The following is a 16,739-nucleotide window of genomic DNA, read 5'->3' as shown; positions in this document are numbered from 1 at the left end:
TGCGCGGACTCTGGGGACGGGGAAGGAGGCGGGCCCGCAGCCTGGGGTGGCCCCAGCCAGGAGCCCCCCGAGGGACGAGCCGCTGCCTTCCGCCTGCAGGAGCAGCGGTGCTGGGGGCCAGAGGACCAGAGCAACGCCCCGGCCCCCAAGGAGGCCCCCGAGCAGCCGCTCCCATGTGCGGACGAGCCGGCTGTGAGCCCTTCACAGATGCGCGGGGCCGTGAGGCCGAGGAGACGAAGGCCAGAAAGCACGGCTTCCGCGGAGCACCGGCCAGAGCCGGCCGGCCTTCTGGGGTCGGGGCCCTACGCCCCACGCGGTGGGTTAGGGCCCAGGCCCAACCCTGACTCCGCCCCCTTCTTCACGGGCCCCTCGCCCCGTGTGCACCTCGTCCCGTCCCAGAGCTGCCAGGGCACAGGAAAGGGGGCGGGGGAAAGGGGGCGGGGTAAGAGCGTAGGTGAGCGAAGTAATTTGGACATGATGAGTTTTGCGCGTTTATTATCTTTGTTTTTAATATGATCTGCTTAACTGTAGACTTATATAATTTAATTTTTATTAATGACTGTATTTACCAATCACCTCACCAGATTCCTGAAAACTTAACAATTGACCCTCTTGAGCTAGTAGGATCAGCCAGCCCTAGTACTGTATATCAGATAATCGTGTATTTAGAAAAGCAAAGAGAATTAAGTGAAAAACTAACAGGTCCAAAGAAGGTTAAGTTGTTGGATACAGAATCAACATAATTATGAAATGCAGAGAAAAAATTGCAACATTGATTCACGACGGCAGCAAGAACAATAAAATAATTAACAAAAAGCCTGAAACATAATTAGCAAGGCATATATTAAGGGAGGTGTAAAACTCTACTGATGCACTTTTTTTTTTTGCGGTACGCGGGCCTCTCATTGCTGTGGCCTCTCCCGTTGCGGAGCACAGGCTCCGGATGCGCAGGCTCAGCGGCCATGGCTCACAGGCCCAGCCGCTCCGCGGCATGTGGGATCCTCCCGGACCAGGGCACGAACCCGTGTCCCCCGCATCGGCAGGCTGACTCTCAACCACTGCGCCACCTGGGAAGCCCCCGATGCACTTTTTGAAAGACATGAATAAATAGAGAGATGTATCTTGTTCCTTCTTACATGTATTTAATATTGTAAAGTTCTCTCCTAAAGTAATCTATACACTCAACACAATCTCAATTAAAATTCGAACAGGATTTTATGTCGACGTTGGCAAGCTGATGCTGAAGTTTGTTGGGAAAGAACATGCCCATGAATGAATTCTTGAAAAAGCTTAGTCTCCTAAATATAGAAACAATCTCTAAAATGTTGGTATTTAAAATAGTGAGATTCTGGTGCAGGAATAATCAAATATATTGGTGAGATGGAAGGAAGAGTTCAAAATGTTTCACCTGTTACAGAAATATTGAATTACATGGAAGGAAGCAATTCATTCACATCAGTGAGGAAAGGAAGGGGTGCAATTCTCTATCCTATGATTTAATTAAAAGTTTTAAAACTTGCTATCTCACATCGAACAAAAAAAATTACTCCAGATGCCTGAAAGAGGCAACCATTAAAGAAAGAAATGACTTTACAGAAATACAGGAAGTTATTTTTCTAATCTGGACATGGTGAAAGATTTCCTTAGCAAGACACAAAACCTGGAGGCGATAAAGGAAACAATGGACAGATTCTTAAAAACAATTTTTGTATGGCAAGAAACTCCATAATTCAAGTTAAATAAGTTACAGACTGAGAAGAAATATTTGCTGCAAATACTGGTCAAAGGATAGGTACTAACAATATATCAAGAGCTCCTATAAATCACTAAGAAAAAGATAATAACCCACCTAAACGAAAAATCTAAACCATCTCTGTCCAGCAGGAGTATCATGTGAGCTACATATGTAATTTAAAATTTTTCAGTAGCCATATGAAAATTATCGAAAGCAGCATGTGTATAATATTATTTTAACATGTTATCAATATAAAAATATTAATGCAGTATTTTATACCCTTAGACTAACTCTTTGAAATCTCTTGTGTATTTTGTGCCGATAGCACATCTCTATTAAGGCTAGCACATTTCAAGTGTTCGATAGCCACACTTGACTCGTGGCTATCATGTTGGATGGCACGGATCTAAACAGTTCACAGAAGAAGCATAAATGGCCAACAGACTAAAATATGCTCCACCTCCTTCGTAGGAAGGAAATGCAAGTGAAAGAAACAAGGAGATCGCACATTTCACCCATCACATTGACAAACCTTGAAAGAAGGAAAATTGTTAGAAAAGAAACTTGGGTACAAAGAAGTTTATTATAGAATTGTTTGTAACAGCAAAAGGAAAAGAAGGAAAGGGAAAAAATGGGGAGGAGGGAAAATAACAGCTCAGGGGGCAGAGACTGAGTTATGCACCTTAGATGCCTTCATGCAGTAGAAACTGTAGTGACTAAAGGGAGTTAGCTGAACTGCACGTGCTGGCATGGAAGCTTCTCTAAAAAATAATAGAAAGAAACGAACTTGTGGAAAATTTTATGTGATAAGATTTATATAACATAAATTATTTTTTAGTTTGGTTCGTATGTACACATATGTTTCTGAATGCATTGAAAACTCTGAAAGGATATAAATGGAGTATTACCAATACTCTCTGGTGGGAAGTGTGGTGGAGAGGCCTATTGACGTTGGGGAGGGAGAGTTCTCATTGAACAATGTGTAAATTTCTGCAGTAAGCACATGTTAGATTTGAAATTGGCAAAAGGTTTCTTTTTAAACATGGGGTCTCCATAAGCCACCACTGAGAATTAGAAGTTCTCGAGCATCCAGATTCCACCGAGCTGGTTCTCTCAACTATTATAGTCCTTATAAATGCACAGAGGCCATCCCAGGGAGGGCTAGCTTAGGATATATATTTTTATAGTTGCTGCAAGTACTGGGGGGGGCGGTGGTCAGTAGTTATTTTTGACAATTCCAATGTAAAGAGCTCCACATTGCAGGTATTTCACTCCATGCAAATTTTCTATGTCATTCAACCATCTTTTTCTGAACATATCCTTGAGGGCAAGTCCTCACATTAGGCACTGAGAGAATACCAGGATAAGAAGATAGGAGTCTGACTTAGGAGGACACATCCCACTCTGAGGGTCATTTTACGGAACAAAGGAAACCAGTTTGGTTTTCCTAACAGCAGAGCGGTCCTGCAGCCCTCACTTTTCAACAATCCAAGTTGTTAATAAAGGGTAAGGTTTTGTTGGCATGTGCTTTTTACCCTTCCCCATTTCTTTGAATAAAAATATGTTATCTCTGAATAGAGGACAGAAAGCACAAGCTAAGGAAGGTATTGAAATGCCCCAAGTATCACCAGGCAACCTGTTAATAAAGCAACATTCAGTTGATTAGAACTCGTTGCAGGAGGGGAGCACGCCCCCTTGACAGTCTCAGCAGAGAGTCTTGATAAGAAAACTGTTGCTGAAAGTGACCTGTTTGCCCAAGTGAGCAGACTGTGGCCTCAGATACACGGACAGGCAGAAATTTCCTGAAGCAACAAGGGGTATTACATATCGGTTAGTTACTTCCTTGGGCGAAGTTTTCTAGAACCAACAACTAAGCCATGCTTGGTTGAGCATTTCCACATCCAGTCTTTGTTTCCAAATTCTCATTTTTTTTTAAGCCAGCAGTTGACACGGGTGGTCCCCGTTCTGAGTCCCACTCACTCGACTGTAGGTGGTCGCAGTTTCTCAATGGTGAGTGGAACCTAAGAAGAAACCTGAGTCCATTACAAATCGACAGCTCAGCGAGCTCTGCCCACTTCTAGATTCCTTGCTATGTGAGAGAAAAAAGACTCTTTAAGCCACTGCCAAGTAGGTTTGTGTTTTCAGCCGCAAAATTCAACTCCTAATCAATGTACCTTGAGGAGGAAGAATTATCTTGTGTTAAGGAGCCCCAAGCTCTGAAGGGATTTTCTGAAAAGAGAAGTAAACGTGGGCCAAAGATGAAAGTCTTTCTAAGCCATGCTAAGGAGAGGGGTTTTATCTGTGGTGGGATGGCGAGCCTCTTCAAAACTAGGCAATAAATGATGTTACCAGATTTGTGTTTTAGAAGACTCTGGGGGCATTTTGGAGACTGAATTAGAGGTGACATTGGAGCCAAGAAGACCTACGAGAAGGTTGCTGTGACAAACCAAGACAAAGGTTAAGGGCCTGAGCCATGATGGTGGTGTAAAGAGTCGTTCCTTTATTCCCCCATCCCACCTATATATGTTGAACGCCCACCATTTGCCAGGCACTGTGCTAGGCATTGGAGAGTCAATGGTAAATAACCAAAACAGTCCCTGTGGGCTTACAGTCTAATCCATATCAAGGTCCTACTATGTGCTGGTTGCTTTATGTTCATGATCTCAACTGCTTTTCAAAAACACTATGGGGTGTGTGTGTGTGTGTGTGTGTGTGTGTGTGTGTGTGAGTGATGGGATGATGGACACTACTATTATCTTTCATCACAGATGAAACCCTGAGGACACTTGGGAAGTGTGAGAAAGGACAGATATGAAGGAGGCTGAGCAACTTGATTTCTTCTAACACAGAGTGTTGCTGACCTAAGCTAGTGGACTTTGCTACACGTGAGGAGTCTCAGACACTTGTACATTTTCAGCGAGTGGTTCCTACAACCCTTGCCCTGCTGGGTGGTCAGCAAACATTGAGTAGCTTCATTTCCAAACCCACCCCTGCTCTCGTCCTCAAAGCAGCAGTTCTGTGTGAAGCAACTTAACGCTTGCTTTTCTCAGGATGGGTACTGATGGAGACATATTATTTTTGAATCTATCCACAGCCTCTCTCTACCCCAGGTAATGCATCCCAGAAGAATCCCACTTCTACTCACCATGGTTCTTCACATGTACTTTCCCCTCTTCACCCTGTTCCTGTTCATTCTCTCACTCCACTGAGGGAACTCTGCAATTCATTTTAGCTACTTGACTATGAAATCTTCAGCAACCGTTTCACATCTCAGTGATAAGAAGAGAGCCTCTGTCCTCGGCAGTCCCCTGGCATGGTGACAGCCTTCTGCCACGAGTCTTCCTCTTTTCTTTTAGAGACTCCTTGAGTAATAGATGGGAATGATCAACTCCTGAAATTCTTCCCCTTTCACACTCGACATTTGGGGCCTTGTGAAACTGCCTCTTGGAGTCATCCCACAGATCTTACGATTAAGATTCTACAACCGACCTCTTGGGAGCTCATCACGAACAATGACCTGTCCTTTGAGTCGCCCCACCGTCGGCCCCCTTGCCCTCCCTCCTCCCCGCTTCCTCTTCTTCCCACCTGTTGAATTCCTCTTATCCACTTGGAACAACAGTGGAAGCAGCAGACAGCAGACCCCGTGCTGCTTCCTCTACCTTCCCCTGTTCCCTCTGCTCATGCAGCCGTCTGTGCACCATCTCCTCCGCGACGGCCTCATTCTCAGCAGCGGCCCGCCCCAGCGAGAGCCTGTGCCTGCTTTCCCACACTCCATAGCCGCTGCCCTGCCCAAGCTTCCAGATCTTTCTTCCCAGTGTCACCCCAATTCCTCTGCCATCCTCAGTCCTCTCAGAACAGATGTGAGCTCTTTCAGATCACCCCTCTTTTCCCCAAATAGGCAGCACATTTTACTTTTATAAAAACGGAATACAAAAGAATATGGTCACGATGATTATAACATGATGTCACATTACCTTTTAAACAAACAGTTTAAATCATTTTCTGTTATTATTCATAAGTCTACAGAATTTAACAGAGGAAAATACTCACACAGACATATGCCTTACATTAGAATAAATTATACTGAATACCTGGACACTTATTTTTCAATGGTTACTTTTATTATTCTAATCTTTCAATCACCTTTAGAAGTCATGAAATGGAGTTATTGATTCCCACCTGCCCACCTTGTTGGTAACTGTGAGATTCAAATTGTCAAAATGATTGTGAAAGTTCTTTAAAAACAGCCAAACTCTGTAGAAATGTGATGCATTACTGCATAATTTCTCCCACCTGTCACGTGACAGACCTTGTAATCTTACAATATCTCTGTATTACCAGTGGAATCATTCCCATTTTATAGGTGAGAAAACAGGCAGAGATTATCCACAATCAAAAGTCAGATAATTATGGGCTTCCCTGGTGGCGCAGTGGTTGGGAGTCCGCCTGCCGATGCAGGGGACACGGGTTCGTGCCCTGGTCCGGGAGGATCCCACATGCCGCGGAGCGGCTGGGCCCGTGAGCCATGGACGCTGAGCCTGCGTGTCTGGAGCCTGTGCTCCGCAACGGGAGAGGCCACAGCGGTGAGAGGCCCGCGTACCGCAAAAAAATAAAATAAAATAAAAATAAAAGTCGGACAATTATATAAGTGGAAAAATACTTCCGACTTCTAGTCTTTCCTGTTTTATAAACTTCCTGTTTTGAAACGTGGAGCTGTGGCAAAATCATACATGGAAAATGCATGTGGTCTAATTTGTTCAAATCAACTTCTTTCAGTGCAGCATAAGTGTTACAGTGCTACCATTTGAACTCTCAGCAGCTGGATAAAATATCTACATATATGCAAATTAAGTGATAGAAAGCACTAACCAAATATAAGGGCAATTTTGTTGTACATCCTTATGATTATAGGTTGCCAGGACCCAAATCAACCCCCTTATTCTGAATAGCCAGGAATATGCCACTATAGGGCATCGACTCTTACAGAGTAGAAAAACACTATTTAAAATATTGATATCCATTAATATGATACATTTGAGCATTTATTTGGTAATTTGTGGAATGATGTGCTTCTATGAACACAGATTGAAATGTAAGGGAAATTAAAGAAATTTTAAATCTTTGAAGCCCCAACTAAAATATACTTTATTGATAAACTCAATCATTCATGTTTCAGTGAACCAATAAAAGAAAACCATTTCCTCTAGTTAAAAACAGCAGAGTCACTATTCATACTATTTTTTTTAACATCTCTATTGGAGTATAATTGCTTTACAATGGTGTGTTGCTGCCGTATAACAAAGTGAATCAGCTATAGGTACACATATATCCCCATATCTCCTCCCTCTTGCATCTCCCTCCCACCTTCCCTACCCCACCCCTCTAGGTGGTCACAAAGCACGAAGCTGATCTCCCTGTGCTATGCGGCTGCTTCCCACTAGCTATCTATTTTACATTTGGTAGTGTATATATGTCCATGCCACTCTCTCACTTCGTCCCAGCTTACCCTTCCCCCTCCCCGTGTCCTCGAGTCCATTCTCTACATCTGCATCTTTATTCCTGTCCTGCCCCTAGGTTCATCAGAACCATTTTCATTTTTAGATTCCATATATATGTGTTAGCATAAGGTATTTGTTTTTCCCTTTCTGACTTACTTCACTCTGTATGGCAGACTCTAGGTCCATCCACCTCACTACAAATAACTCAAATTCGCTTCTTTATATGGCTGAGTAATATTCCATTGTATATATGTGCCACATCTTTCTTATCCATTCATCTGTCGATGGGCACTTAGGTTGCCTCCATGTCCTGGCTATTGTAAATAGAGCTGCAGTGAACATTGTGGTACATGACTCTTTTTGAATTATCGTTTTCTCAGGGTATATGCCCAGTAGTGGGATTGCTGGGTCATAGTAGTTCTATTTTTACTTTTTAAGGTAGTTCTATTTCTAGTTTTTTAAGGAACATCCATACTGTTCTCCATAGCGGCTGTATCAATTTACATTCCCACCAACAGTGCAAGAGGGTTCCCTTTTCTCCACACACTCCCCAGCATTTACTCTTTCTAGATTTTTTGATCATGGCCATTCTGGCTGGTGTGAGGTGATACCTCATTGTAGTTTTGATTTGCATTTCTCTAATGATTAATGATGTTGAGCATCCTTTCATGTGTTTGTTGGCAATCTGTATATCTTCTTTGGAGAAATGTATGTTTAGGTCTTCTGCCCATTTTTGGATTGGGCTGTTTGTTTTTTTGATATTGAGCTGCATGAGCTGCTTGTAAATTTTGGAGATTAATCCCTTGTCAGTTGCTTCATTTACAAATATTTTCTCCCATTCTGAGGGTGGTCTTTTCATCTTGTTTATGTTTTCCTTTGCTGTGCAAAAGCTTTTAGGTTTCATTAGGTCCCATTTGTTTATTTTTGTTTTTATTTCCATTTCTCTAGGAGGTGGGTCAAAAAGGATCTTGCTGTGATTTATGTCATAGAGTGTTCTGCCTGTGTTTTCCTCTAAGAGTGTGATAGTGTCTGGCCTTACATTTAGGTCTTTAATCCACTTTGAGTTTATTTTTGTGTATGGTGTTAGGAAATGTTCTTAATTTCATTCTTTTACATGTAGCTGTCCAGTTTTCCCAGCACCACTTATTGAAGAGGCTGTCCTTTCTCCACTGTACATTCTTGCCTCCTTTGTCAAAGATAAGGTGACCATATGTATGTGGGTTTATCTCTGGGCTTTCCATCCTGTTCCATTGATCTATATTTCTGTTTTTGTGCCAATACTATTTGTTTTATGTAATATTTTTCTTTTCAGGATTGCAAAGGTTGCTTTACCTTCCCCCTCCAAAAAAGCCCCATTAATCTTTTTGAGACATTTGGTAGATAGATTATCAAATATTGATTAGATTATTTAAAAACAACCCCCAATAAAACCAAACATCAATCTCTATTAAAAATTTCTCCAATAATGATTGATTAATCTCCAATAATGGTTTGTCCAATAGTGTGAGTGATAATCTCTTTAAAAAGCCTTCTATTTTTAAAATTAATTAATTAGTTTATTTATTTATTTGGTTGTGTCAGGTCTTAGTTGTGGCATGCAAACTCTTAGTTTCAGCATGCATGTGGGATCTAGTTCCTGACCAGGGATCAAACCCCGGGCCCCTGCATTGGGAACACAGAGTCTTATCCACTGTGCCACCAGGGAAGTCTCCTATTTTTTTGTTGAACTACCAAACAAAACCCATTAAGTTCCAGAATAAAAGCAGAACGCAATCTGACAAATTATTAGAACCGAGTAGGAAGCCCATAAATGAAGCCAGACATCCAGGGTCAACTGATATTCAACAAATCACAATGGTAAATTAGTGCAAAAATGATTTTTTTTTTCAACGAAAGGTGCAGGAATAATTGGCTAATCATATGCCAAAAAAAAAAAAAGAACTTTGATTCGCATCTCATGCCATTAAAAAAAAATTCCCTCAAACAGATCATTGGCCTAAATGTAAGACATAAGACTATAAAACTTCTAAAAGAAAACTTCCATGAGAAAATATTAGTGACTTTAGATTGGGCAAACATTTCTTAGATATGATCATAAGAGAAAAAATGATAAGTTGGACTTGGTTACAATTAGGAACTTCTGCTTTTTGCAAGACATCATTACAAAAATTTAAAAAACGAACCACAAGCTGGGAGAAAACATTTGCAAATCACAGGTCTGATAAAGGTTTTGGATCCAGAAAACATTAAGAACTCTCAAAACTCAATAAGAAAACAAACAATCCAATTTTTTTAAATGGGCAAAAGAGCTGAACAGCCGTCATCAAAGATAAATGAATGCTAAACGAATATGTGAAAGACATTCAAATCATGAGTCACTGGCAAAATGGAAATTAAAACCACTATGTGGCCATGAGAATAGCTAAAATTAACAATACTGACCACAGCAAGTTGGAGAGGATGCGGATTAAATGCAACTCTCATACACTGCTAGTGAGGATGCAAAATGGTACCGTATGGTTCCACTTATATAAAATTCTAGGAAATGCAAATTAATCTATAGTGACTCAAAAGCAGATCAGTGGTTGCCTGGGGATGGGAAGTGAGGAGACAGGGCGGGAGGCAGGGATCATAAGAGGATGCGAGGGAACTCTTGAGGGTAATGGATGTATTCACTGTCTTAATTGTGGTGATGGTTTCATGGATGGATACATATGTCAGAAGTTATCAGATTTCCTAGAATTTTACATTACTGAAACCATACAGTATATACTCTCCTTTGCTGGCTTCTTTCATTCAACATAATTATTTTGAGATTCATCCATGTTGCTACATGTATCAATAGTTCATTCCTTTGAAATGTACACTCTGAAATGTGTTGTTTATTGTATATTGATTATACCTCAGTTAAACTGCAATTTTTTTAAATTAATTAATTAATTTATTTATTTATTTATTTATTTATTTATTTATTTTAACATCTTTATTGGGGTATAATTGCTTTACAATGGTGTGTTAGTTTCTGCTTTATAACAGAGTGAGTCAGTTATACATATATATATGTTCCCATATCTCTTCCCTCTTTGTCTCCCTCCCTCCCACCCTCCCTATCCCACCCCTCCAGACAGCCACAAAGAACCGAGCCGGTTTCCCTGTGCCATGCGGCTGCTTCCCACTGGCTATCTACCTTACGTTTGTTAGTATATATATGTCCATGTCTCTCTCTCGCCCTAACACACCTCACCCTTCCCCCTCCCCATATCCTCAAGTCTGTTCTCCAGTAGGTCTCTGTCTTTATTCCTGTTTTACCCCTAGGTTCTTCATAACATTTTTTTTTCTTAAATTCCATATATATGTGTTAGCATACGGTATTTGTCCTTCTCTTTCTGACTTACTTCACTCCGTATGACAGACTCTAGATCTATCCACCTCATTACAAATAGCTCAATTTCGTTTCTTTTTATGGCTGAGTAATATTCCATTGTATATATGTGCCACATCTTCTTTATCCATTCATCCGACGGCGGGCACTTAGTAAACTGCAATTTTTTAAAAGCCAGAGTACTTTTTAACATCATCCTATTTAATTCATCTAAGAGTGTCTGCTCTTGAACTGTAATTTGCAATTTGTTTAATAGTCTTTAGTGAAAGTTTGTATATTTCTGATTTATTTGACTTATTTTTGTTCATATGTAGTAAATGTCTTTAATCAATATAATTAATTGATGCTGAAATATCACTAATTTCCCTGTACTCTTTTGTATCTCTCTCTTTCTCTTGTATTCTTGAATAAAGTAAATCTTTATTCCATATATTCATTCATAATTTATGAAGAGCCTGTTATGTGCTGGATCCTAGCAATGCCTGAGAATACAAAGGTAAGTGAGTCCAACAATGATTCTAAGGATTTACTGCCAGCATTATGTTATGCAAATATATGCTAATTTCAAACTATTTTATTTAGGTATTTTCTTGGAAGATGATACCATATATTATTTTATTTTTATACTTTTCCTAGTCTAGAGACATTCCTATGAAGATGAGGAATGTATTAGACGTTCCACTGCAGGCAAAAGGACAATTGTGCAAAGAGAATTTGGGGACATCCCTGGTGGTGCAGTGGTTAAGAATCTGCCTACCAATGCAGGGGACACCAGTTGGATCCCTGGTCCGGGAAGATCCCACATGCTGCAGAGCAACTAAGCCTGTGAGCCACAACTACTGAGCCCGCATGCCACAACTACTGAAGCCTGCGCACCTAGAGCCTGTGCTCTGCAACAAGTGAAGCCAACCCACCGCAACGAAGCCCGCCCACCGCAACGAAGGGTAGCCCCCTCTCGCCACAACTAGAGGAAGCCCACGTGCAGCAACAAAGACCCAATGTAGCCAAAAATAAATAAAATTAGAAAGAAAAAAAAAGAGAGAGAGAGAATTAGGAATGTTTACCTGGACCAACAGAATACTGAGGGCCTTCAGGGTTCACAGTTAGCCTGTGGTCTCACTGGATCCTGCACTGCTAGGGCCCAGTACAGACAGGCCCCGTGAGTAAATGACGAAGTGTGCTGGTCCCATCTGTATCAGTCAGGGCTCTCCAGAGAACCAACAGGATAAGGTATACATACAGTTATAGATTTAGAAAAAGATTCGACAGAGTATAATATATATTACGTATCATATATATGTATAAGGAGCATTATTGTAGGAACTGGCTCATGTAATCATGGAGGCCAAGAAGTCCCACCATCTGCTGTCTGCAACCCAGAGGACCAGGAAAGCTGCGTATAATCCAGTCTGAGTCCAAAGGCCTGAGAGCCCAGAGCACCCACGTCCAAGGGCAGGAGAAGATGATGCCCAAAGCCCAAGAGAGAGCAAATTTACCCTTCCTCCATCTTTCTGTTCTATTCAGGCCCTCAAGGGCTTGGCTGTCCACCCACATTGGGAAGGGCCATCTGTTTTACTCACCAATTCAAAGGCTAATCTCTTCTGGAAACACCCGCACAGACACACCCAGAAGTCATGCTTTATCCGCTCTCTGGGCATCCCTTAGCCCGGCCGTGCTGACACATGAAAAGAACCATCACACCATCCAAGGCAGGAATATGGAGGACTGTAAACAAGACATGGGCAAGGGGCTACTCAGGCAGCCATAAAAAGATGAGGGAACATCGTACTCAGGACCAGCATTTCCTGTAGGCAAAGGAGCGGGCTGTCCCAGAATTTGGGTGAGAGTAATAACTGCCACAAGAGTAATAACATATTCCAAAAGAATAAAATAAAATGTGCTGTCATTCAACTACTAACATCATCAAATAATTTTTTTAAATTATGACTAATTAGTCAACTTAATGATTAGAATTAAGAATTTTTTTCTAATACAGAGGCTGCTTGATGGTCTATTATACCAATTATTTTGAAAAACTTATAAAAAAAAAAACTAAGGATAACCTAAGGGAAAAGAATCTGAAAAAGAATATGTACAACCAAATCACTTTGCTGTAATCTGCAACTAACACAATATTGTAAACCAACTATACTTCAATTAAAAAAAAGAAAAAAAACATGAAAAACAATTAAAAGGTAGCGTAAAACCTAAATCCACCCGTGTGAAGCTACCATGCATATTTGTAATCTTAGCCTCGATTTTGAAATAATACTGAAATATTTATAAGCCAAAAATTCTTAAATTATTTTTAATAACTGTTAGGACAGTGTAATTTTTAAAAAAATTTCTAATGCAAGAGGATTACATGGAGACATTAAAATAGGTTTTATCCCATGCATTTCCTCGGGCCCCTGTAAATGTTTAGAAAGCCTCAGTTGTTGCTACCACAAGAACCAAAGTGGCTTCATATTTCTTTCCAGTCTCAGGTTGTATGACATGAAATCCCGAACTTTCTCTTATTATCTACAGCTGGGGGGTGGGACTGGAGGGTGGAATTTTGGAAGAAACGGAGTCTAAAGGAGAAAATAAGGAAAGAGAATAAGAAAAAGAAAGATACACAAGGAGGGAGTTGGAGAAGAAAAAACCAAAAAGGATGAGGAAAATAGAGGAAAAAAATTGGATGAAGGAGAAAGAGAGGGATGAAAACAATGTAAAAGGGAACTGAAAAATGAGCTGCTTATGCAGATAGACTGTTCACAACATAATTTGCTTCTATCTTTACAGATCAGGGCACGCGACCCAGTGGTTTTCAAGGTGTGTTTTTACTGTTACTGCTAAAAAGCTAGAAACTCTTATTTCCTTTTACTTCCCAGCCTCTTCTCACCCATCCACAACGCTGATATAGAAAAAGAGGAAAGGGAGGAAGAAGCAGATGGGCATCTAGTCACGAACGGCTAGTGGTTGTTACAGAGGACACTTGCTGGAGAACATCTGCCTGGAAAAGGAGAGCCTGATGGAAACCGCCCGTGATGGACGCAGCTGAGACCACTGCCAGCTTCTAAAGCGTGGGGCAAAGGGACAGAGACGTGGCCTCTTCTGTACTCGCTTTCTGGGCGGTTGTCACCTATCTGCTCCTGACAGATGGGGTTTCCTTTGGAGAGTCAAACCTCTTGCCAAGCCGTCTTTCAGCCAAAACTCCTGTTCCTCTAATTTACAGGAAAAAGAGGAAGGCAGAATCCCACCCATCCTTTTCTAAGCTGATTATTTTCCATTTGAAATTAATGAACTTCCCACAGTGAGGCCAAGTTGCTTTGCCCAGATAACGAAGTTGGACTTTTGCTTCACACAAAGCCGTTCAAACTGGCGTGGATCTCAGCCATTAAGGGAGAGAGTCCTTCCCATGGCCAAAAGGAAGGAATGCAGCTGTTTGATGGAGATCAAAGTTAGTCCCAAGTTTCTCTCCAAATTTATCTGCCCCTTGTTAACAGGCGAATTTACAGTGAAAAGGTTAACAGTCAGTCAGGGTATTTCACATGGGGATCTATAGTTTATGTGTCTTCCAGGGGTGGCCAAGTGTTTCCGAATATAAGCTGAAGACGGTAAAGAGTGGTGATCCTGGACCGGGAATCCGACACCACCCCGTATCACACAGAATGCTAACCTCGCAGGAAGAGCCACATCCCTGTGATGTGGCATCAAGGAGCCTGATCGTTAAAGGCTCACAGCTTCTCACAAGGAGCAACTGACAGAAAAATATACAGCGAGAGTCTCCGTGGTATAAATTCTTCTATAGACCTCCCACCTCCTGGGCGTCCTTAAAGTCAGGAGACTTCAAAGGCAGAGCTACAAGTTACTCCTGTGCACGAACAGAAACTACCGACTTAGGAGAATCAGAAGATGGGGTGATTTGTCTACTCAGGCTCACATTTAATGTAAATACCCAAACCATAGGGAATAGAATGGCTTTACCTTCTTGAGAAAAGAAAGGAGATGGCAAGTGTCTGCTTCTTGCCCACCTTCAGGGCTCCCCAGACCTGGGCTGAAGGGCAGGGGTTTGTCAAGAAGGTTCAGAGAGACCGGAAGAGGGCCAGTGGGGGAAAGATCGTGGCGGGTCAAGGTCAGGGGCAAGACTGGCTCTTTTCCACATATTGACTTGGGCTCTTGGAATGAAAACTTAGAGATTAGTTTTCAGATGATTGAATTAATGCAAAATGTCAGCATTTTTCATTGCTAAGCATGAGTTTTAATCTGAAGAATTTGTCTTTTTGCGAGTGAAGATGAACAAGGCAGGAAGTAGTCATTTTTACATTGATGAATTTTAAGCGGAAGGTTTTTTTTTATAAATTTATTTTATTTATTTATTTTTGGCTGTGTTGTGTCTTCTTTGCTGCACACGGGCTTTCTCTAGTTGCAGCGAATGGGGACTACTCTTTGGTGCGCGGGCTTCTCATTGCGGTGGTTTCTCCTGTTGCAGAGCACGGGCTCTAGGCGCACAGGCTTCAGTAGTTGTGGCTCGTGGGCTCCAGAGCACAGGCTCAGTAGTTGTGGTGCATGGGCTTAGTTGCTCTGTGGCATGTGGTATCTTCCCAGGCCATGGCTCGAACCTGTGTCCCTTGCATTGGCAGGCGGATTCTTAACCACTGCGCCACCAGGGAAGCCCAAAAGGTTTCATTTTTTTATATGCCTCACTATGCCCTGGTCATGTCCTTAAAGATGGTGACACCAGAAAGAAGGGGACCAGGACAAATTCTGGTGACACACGAAGTGACACACGAGTCACCCTCACCTTCACCTCCATGCAGGCCAAGGAGTAAAATTACAAAAAAAAAACCCAAAACAAAAAAACATGAAACACCTAAGCACCTTATTGTGGAAGGCATCTTTAACATGAAGAGAGAAGTTCATTCATTCAACAAATATTTACTGAACACCTACTATGTGCTTTAAGCAGTGGGTACCGAAGGTGCAGCAGCTAACGACACAATGTTCTTGTACTTCCAGGCCTTTGTTCTAGTCAGGGAGACAGACAGCAAACAAATAAACAGTACGGTGTTGGTAAGAAGTAATAGGAATAAAATTAAGCAGAGTGAGTATGAAAGTATAAGGGTGATGGTCTTATATAGAATGGTCAGTGAAGGAAGCCCTCTCTGAATAAGTGCCTTTCCAGCCGAGACCTGCAAGAAAGGAGAAGATAGACGTGTGTGGGTGAAGGAAACAGTGTGTGCAAAGGCCCTGAGGTGGCAGATATAGGCTTGAGGGGAGAAGCATATGCAGGATACAATATGCTCGTGCAGGGCTGGAGAGGAGCTGGTGAGGGTGAGTTCATTCATCTGAGGTCCCCCTTCTGTAGTGAAGGAATTGAATGGCAAAGAGCTTAATTCCCTAATTACTTGTCGCTTCTATCCAAAAGGATTTCTGGTAACAAACCTGGAGAGTGAAGTGACTTATGTGAGTTCACCTCATTGGTTCTTGGCAGAATCAGGATCAGTCTTCTAGAACTGCTGCTGGTCTGTCTGGGACCTTTGGGCAAATTTGGAAAAGGTGTCTCTTCATCTTGGAAATGCTACCCATGCCAGCGTGAGCTCCCAGGCAGGTCGGCCTGGCCAGGATTGCAGCTCTCACTCACCTTCTTGGGTGTTGTGTAACTGGGCCCAATCTGCACAAGGACACACAGTGGTCCAGGATCAATAGTTTCTTCCTATCCCACAATACCTCCCCTACTAATGATCCTACAGGCTCCAGGTCATTGGTTTCGTGTTTGAACTCGTGTTAATTCTGAGTACACAGCTCAGTCTGCAGTAGCTGCGCAGCACGATGCTCCTTTGAGCCCCTGGGTCTGTGTTGGAAATGGTGAGCTGGCGGGAGAGACCAGGAAGCTTGGCCACAGACGGAGTGTGAGATGGGTATTAGTTTCCTGTTGCTGCTGTAACACATTGCCACAAACCTGGTGGCTTAAGGCAACACAGACTCAGACTCACTGTCCTCCAGTTCTGGAGGTCAGAGCCCTAAAATCGAGGTGTGGGCAGAGCCACACCCCTTCTGGAGGCTCTAGGGCAGAATCCATCTCTGGCCTCTCTCCAGCTTTCAGAGGCCGCCCGGATTCCTCCGGCTTTGGGCGCCCTCC

The sequence above is a fragment of the Lipotes vexillifer genome, unplaced genomic scaffold (genome assembly GCF_000442215.2).
Source record: "Lipotes vexillifer unplaced genomic scaffold, Lipotes_vexillifer_v1.1 scaffold439, whole genome shotgun sequence".
Classification (NCBI taxonomy): domain Eukaryota; kingdom Metazoa; phylum Chordata; class Mammalia; order Artiodactyla; family Lipotidae; genus Lipotes; species Lipotes vexillifer.
Note: the sequence above shows the minus strand (reverse complement) of the source record.